The following is a 6,129-nucleotide window of genomic DNA, read 5'->3' on the forward strand; positions in this document are numbered from 1 at the left end:
GCAGCCCCGGCGAGAACCTTGCCGAGGCAACTTGCCTGATGCCAGCAGAGTGAGCCACCCTTGAGCTTGAGCCCACCGGCTCCAACCTAACCAACTGCGATGGAACCAAGGATCGGGAGGCACCTCTGTGGTGGCATGCAAATCTTCGTCAAGCTCATAAACATATGTGTTCAAATGAGGACCAGAAGACGGCGACCCTCGGCAGGATGCTAACCGAGGAAATTCACAAGACCCCCGGCAAGGCCCTTGCTGGAGATGACAGCAACGCCACGACAAGACCCTTGCCGGGCCCCCGACAAGACTCTTGCCGAGGGCGTCAGCAGGGCCACTATCAGGCCCGCACCAGCCAAGACTCCGCCGCCGTTCGCGTGCAGCTGCCAGCCCAACCAGCTGGGCAGGCACCTGCGTGGCAACATGCAGCTTCCAGGCCAAATCAGCAAGCACCTGCGTGGCAGCATGCAGATCTTCATGAAGGCCCTACCACCGCGCCACTTCAGCCGCCTGCCTGCCTACATGGCAATGTATGCATCGCTAGCCTGGGCACGTGTCGAAGCGAGGCGGAGTGGCGACGGACGGGGCGGGCCTCGTTCCCGTCCCCGATAAAGCTAATGGACACCTATGTAGCGCATTTAATGCGCTTTGTCCCGTAATGTCGCGCGATAACCTCGCGCACTTTAGGTCATTCCACCTCCTGTGTGTCACTGTGGCAACCCCTTTTTCCTATAAAAGGAGGCCCGAGGCGACCGGGAGAGGGATTTGGCTTTTTGGAATGGCACAACCACCATAGCTAGTTCAGAAAGCTCAAGAACACTCAATACATCCATCAAAGCAGGACAAGGGTTTTACATATCCTTGCAGCCTGAATCTGGGTAAATGATCCGTGTGCTAGCTCCTAAACCTGCTCTCCTTACGACCCCACGCCTACCGACCATAGAAGGGATTCCAGTGATCCCATAGGTGTCATTTCCACCGACACTCAGTATCATCACCTATACCAGCTAGCGTGTGTGGGAAATCTAAGAAAAGGGAATGCAAGTTTACAATTGATAGTTTGTTGAGGTATTAGGCTTGGCAAATAGATTATTAGTCTCTATCCCACGTTTAGTTGTGTTATGGGAACAGAGCAATCTTTTGCGAATTCTCTATCACAGCTGAATTACCAGGTCACACCAGGGAAGAGATATGGGGGATTTGACCATTTTAATTCCCCTTCCCCTACCCGCTTCAACTCCCATGTCCACGAACCAATCAAAGGATTCTACCTCTTATGTCCCACAAATTCTCATTCCCTACCGTCAATTTCACTCAACCAAACACATTGTAAAGGTACATAAAGTCTCAGATGGGCAAGAGAATTTGTTTTCTCTTTTTCCCGCAAAAAAATAATTTGTTTTCTCTTTTAAGAAAGATGAGAGTAAACTCACCGTCAAGTTATAGCAGTAGGTGGTCGTACGCACAGTTTTGATTTTCGGCCGAAAAAAACAATTTTCGGCCGAATTTCGTCCATCTCGCCTCAACCCGGTACATGTCTGTATAGGCCTAATATTTTCGGCCCAGTTTGAATTTTTTGGGGCCCAATTTAACTTTTGAAGCCTCTCACGGCCTACCTAACTTAAAACTAACGAAGCGAACGACCTAACCATAAAAAACTCAGGTTCCCCTGCTCCTCCTCCTCTGTGAGCCACGTCGCCGTTGTGCCCAGACGCCCCACCACCACTCGTCGCTGCCTGCCTCCAGCTCGAGCCTCCAGCGCCTTCCCGGTTCGTGCCTACCCGACGGCCCGGCCCCTACGGCCGCCCTTTGCCGGCTGCGCCTGAATTGATAGGCAATTCCTCCTCACCTCTTCAGCACATCTCCCTGTCCATGCTTCATTCGTTTAATTCTGGAGCTGATGGTGATGTTTGGCTCCTGCAGAGTTTTTAATCCCCAAAGCTAGTTTTGTAAACATTTATATTCATACTCCTCAGCGTTGCTCGACTGCTATACTTTTCCTCTGCTTGTTTTCAAAATTTCGGCCAAATTTCATCTCAATTTCGGTCAAATTTTGTTTAAAATTCAAATTTTAGTTTTATATTTTCGTCTGATATTTTGCCGAAATATTTGAAATGGCCGAATTTCGGCCATCTCGTTCAGGGGCGAGAAAAATCGCAAACAGAAAACCCATACCGTGGTCGTACGTAAGGGCATCCAATAGGTTGTTAGTGTTTGTTTTGTCTTCAGCCAGCGCAACCGGTGATCTGTCTCATCTCCTGTGGCCTTAGAGCCATGGATGTGCGCTAGATCCTGACACTTGTTGGCAGGAGGGCTCCATTTTGGGGTGCTTTTCTGACGAGATTTGTGTCACATTCAGTGAGGCGTTGCGGGTGTGGCTCTCGAAAAATCAAGTAATCTTCTTCCGGCTTTGCCTTTGTCTTCACAGTGCTTCTAGCATCGTCAAAGGGCATATGAAGATTTGTCTCTGGTGAACATCATGGGATTCGGTTGGCAATTTTTCTTCAGTGGATCCACATGCATCCGGTTTTCATTCATCGGTGTTCGTGTGTATATAGGTTGGATCCTTTCATATATGCTTCTTTTCCGTGTCGGCGGCTTCAATTCTTGTGGATGGGTCCTATAGGACCTTAGCACGACGATCTCTCGATTATCGACTACAATAAGGTTTTTCTGTCTCTGATGAGGAAGGAGAAATAACGACATTGTCTCTTCGGCTTCCTCTAGTGCATATAATCCTCGCTAGGTGATCTCCGGGCCTACAATTAATGTATAGTTCGCTGGTTTCTCCTGCAAAAGGAAAAGGAAAGACAAGAGTAAAATTTAACAATACTACTAGATTTCATTATCCTTCATCGGTGTGAAAATCTTAGGTTTCGTTAACCACTTGGTACACTCAAATATAGAAATCCCTCATTTTTCCTTGTTGTACATATCGATTGCTTGAATTGCAATTTTTTTTAAATAGTACAATTGCAGATGCCTACGTACATGATATAGAGTCATTCGTACGAATGTATGTACCGACACCCTATATTTATGAGAACTTGGGAGATACCGAGCCAACAGAACATCTTGTGATTGATGAAGTCACCAAAGACACCTTCGTAGTCGACGTGAATGTCACCTCTCACTGAATGAACGTCCTCGAAAATACTGAAATAAATCCAGAAAAATATAAACACCAATGCCAAGTTTAGGACTTAACTTAGTGAGCTTGTTTCATCACAAGAAAACCTAACTATCTTTTTTTAGAATCAGAAAACCTAACTATATGGGGTATGCTCAATTCTGCACTTTTTCGACAAAGAGGGGATTTTATTGAGTCGGAATGAAGCATCAAGTGGATACAAACACAATGAGCACACACCCGGCCTCTGTACAGCTAGGATGCACACAACCAACACTAACACACGCACACAAAACACAACAATAAAGAGCAAAGTCATAAAAGATCAAAGCTATGCCGAAGCGAGAAAAAAAGAAAAAAACTAAAGTGATTAAAACAACTTCGACAAACTACAGCAACGATCATATCCGCACCAACCATTTCTTGATGCCACAAGGACAACGATGTTCTTCAACAACAACGCCTTCAAGAAGGACACAACACTCAAGCATTTTCGTCACCGGATCCAACCACCATAGGTCAGATTCAAGGTTTTCACCCTGAAGAGCAAGTCCAAGCAAATCCGCACAACGCCTTCAGCAAGGTAACGACGTAAAAACATCGTCATTGTTAGGTATAACCCACATGGGTCACACCTAGGGTTTTCACCCCCGAGATCGGAACCGGGTACTGAAGATGCACCACCAAATTGAAGTCAATCATGTGTTGCAGCTACATATGGTCGGAAAGTCGCCACTACTGCACAACCATATCCTTTGGGTCAAATCGACATCTATAAAGTGCATCTCGCCGCCGAAGGCAAACTGGATGGAGCAAGAGCCGCCAAAACTCATAAAGGAGTTGAATATCATAGCAGTTTCATCTCGCGCCCATGCTCGAAAGCCAATGATGTGATGGTGATAGCAACGCCAAGATGGGCCATGCCATACATCACCGTTGTAACACCCTCGATGTGGCTATAGCTCCCACGTGTCGAGGCACGACTTAGAGACATAACCGCATTGAAAGCAATGTCGCAAGTTAGGCAATCTTCACAACATCCCATGTAATATAGATAATAAAAGAGGAGATACATAGTTGGCTCACACTCGCCACGTCAATCAAGTACATAAATAGCATTACAACATTCAAACACTCATGGCCCGACTACGGCGCCAAAATAAAAGAACAACCCAACGCGCGACACGGTCCCGATCACCCCAACTGGGCACCACTACTGATCATCAGGGAAAGACACGTAGTATCGTTGAGAGTCCTCGTCGAACTCCCACTTGAGCTCAAGCGCGTCATCTAGAGCGGAATCATCAGGCCCTGCATCTGGTTTGGAAGTAATCTGTGAGCCACAGGGACTCAGCAATCTCGCACCCTCGCGATCAAGACTATTTAAGCTTAATAGGTAAGGCAAGGAAAATATGTGGAGCTGCAACACGCGACTAGCATATATGGTGGCTATCCTGTTCGCAAAAGAGAGCGAGAAGAGGAGGCAAAGCGCGAGCGAGAAACTAGAGGGCATCCTGCGGCAAGCATTACTCCAACACCGTGTTCACTTCCCGGACTCCGCCGAGAAGAGACCATCACGGTAACTCACACTGTTGATACATTTTAATTAAGTTAAGGTTCAAGTTATCTACAACCGGACATTAACAAATTCCCATCTGCCCATAACCGCGGGCACGGCTTTCGAAAGTTCAAATCCCTGCAGGGGAGTCCCAACTTAGCCCATGACAAGCTCTCACGGTCAAGGAAGGAATAGACCTCCTCCCGAGACGTTCCGATCAGACTCGGTATCTCAGTTCTTCAAGACACTTCGACAAGTTAAAACAAATCCAGCAACACCGCCCGAATGTGCCGACAAATCCCGATAGGAGCTGCACATATCTCGTTCTCAGGGCACACTCAGATGAACACTACGTACAACTGAAACCAACCCTCGAGTTGCCCCGAGGTTGCGCTGCAAGTGGCTCTGTTTGGACCAACACTCAGAGGAGCACTGGCCCGAGGGGGTTTAAATAAGATGACCCTCGGGCTCCGGAAACCCAAGGGAAAAAGAGGCTAGGTGGCAAATGGTAAAACCAATGTTGGGCATTGCTGTAGAAGCTTTAATCAAGGCGAACTATCAAGGGGTTCCCATTATAACCCAACCGCGTAAGGAACGCAAAAATCAGGGAACATAACACCGATATGACGGAAATTAGGGCGGCAAGAGTGGAACAAAATACTAGGCGAGAGGCCGAGCCTTCCACCCTTTACCAAGTATATAGATGCATTAAGACAACATGGCAATATAATGATATCCCAACTAGTAAATAGTTTTCCAACAAGGAATGGTCTACAATCTTCACCTGCAACTAGCAACGCTATAAGAGGGGATGACCAAAGCGATAACATAGCCAATCAACAGTTTGCTAGGACATGGTGGGTTAGAGGTCTAACATGGCAATTTGGGAGGCATGATAAGCAAGTGGTAGGCATCGTAGCATAGGCATAGCAAAAGAGCGAGCATCTAGCATAGCAAAGATAGAAGTGATATCGAGGGTATGATCATCTTGCCTGCAAAGTTGTCAGAGTTGACTGGATCCTCGAAAGCAAACTCAACGGGCTCCTCGTTAGCAAACTCGTCTCCCGGCTCTACCCAAACAAGACAAACAAGCAACAAGGACACAATCAACCACGTGCAAACTCGAACAACATGATGCAAGGATGGTATGCTATGTGGGATGCAATATGTGATGCATATGCAAGATTTGACAAGGAATGAATGAACCTGGCGTCTACTTGGAAGTCCAAGTGTGCCACTGGAAAGATGAGTGGAAATCGCTTGAAAACGATATAAAGATCACCGGAATCGGAGTTACGGTTTGGAAATGCCAAGCAATTCAAATATGACAACGTTCTACGATTTACAACAAGTAGCCATCTAAATGCAACAAGATGAACATGCTACAGCACCCAAACATGGCAACAAAATACATGGCAGGGATCCACTCATGATGCTTAACAAAAGACTA

Source organism: Triticum dicoccoides, chromosome 1A (genome assembly GCF_002162155.2).
Source record: "Triticum dicoccoides isolate Atlit2015 ecotype Zavitan chromosome 1A, WEW_v2.0, whole genome shotgun sequence".
NCBI lineage: Eukaryota > Viridiplantae > Streptophyta > Magnoliopsida > Poales > Poaceae > Triticum > Triticum dicoccoides.